The sequence below is a fragment of the Octopus bimaculoides genome, chromosome 19, assembly GCF_001194135.2.
Source record: "Octopus bimaculoides isolate UCB-OBI-ISO-001 chromosome 19, ASM119413v2, whole genome shotgun sequence".
NCBI lineage: Eukaryota > Metazoa > Mollusca > Cephalopoda > Octopoda > Octopodidae > Octopus > Octopus bimaculoides.
In genome coordinates, this window is record NC_068999.1 from 29,977,640 (window position 1) to 29,978,970 (window position 1,331).

The following is a 1,331-nucleotide window of genomic DNA, read 5'->3' on the forward strand; positions in this document are numbered from 1 at the left end:
ATAATCATATTAACACCAATAAAATACCTAGGTTAAGAAATTATAATAATGGCCATAAGAGTAGGAAAATTACTTCACATAACAAGATAGATCCCAATAAGAAAACTACAAATGATAGTAGAAGCAATAATATAACCCCAAATACTTATGATAACCACAAATCCCTATTACATCACAAATTTAAAAGAAAAAATTCTATATGGTTTAACATCCCTTACAACTATGCAGTATCTACGAACATCTATAAGAAATTTATGGATATCTTACAAAAATAATTTCGACCCTAACCATAGATATTATAAAATCTTTTCTCAACACACAATCCATATCTCATACTCTACTCTCCCCAATATAGGACCTATCATCAATAAGTTGAATAAAAAGAACATTGAATTAGCTAGGATCCTTGAAAATAAAAATTGTCTTATTATTGATAACAATACAAATAACTACCAGACAATTAATAACACCAATGCAACCAATAATCATGTACATGTTAATGAACATAATAATACTTCAACTGTTAACATTAGTTGATGAGATAAATCTTCCTAGCTCAAACAATATCAATTGCATATCCAGTAATACAACCAACAATATTGATATAACCAATTTAGATATTTGTATCAACAATCAACATAGTAATATATATATATAGCTAATAATCCCCTTGATTGCAATTGTGGAATTAAGGCCCGCTGCCCGGTATCTGGCCGTTGCTTAGCCCTAATGTGGTCTATAAATGTACAGTAGCTACTCCAACTAATAATTACATTTATGCTGGTTGCACAATCAATCTTAAACAACGATTATACAATCATTTTTCCTCGTTTAGACTTAAACATAAGGCCAATAGCACATCAGTATCTAATAAAATTTGGGAATTGAAGGAAAATGGTATCGATTTTAATCTTAAATGGGAAATCATCAGGAGAGCACAACCCTATAGAAATAGTAGATACGGCTGTGGACTGTGCTCTATAGAAATTTATGAAATTTTAAAACTTAAGGATAATCCTAATCTAATTAATAATAGATCTGACCTTAGGGTTCTATGTGTACATTGTTACTCTCGCACCTTTAAATATTTTAAAAAGTAAATCTTGCTAATAATATATTATTTTAATTCATTTCGCTTCCCAGACTATTAACTACTTTATTTGAGTTATAGCTTTAAAGTATAAATTTTGGAATGCATTTTAACCTTTCCCAACCCACTGATAATATTCCTACATTTCTCTAGCTAATTCAAAGTCTCTTCTACCATATTATCAATTCTGAAACCTTAGCTTTAATACTCTTAGTTTAGTCCTGATTTTCTAACTTTATTC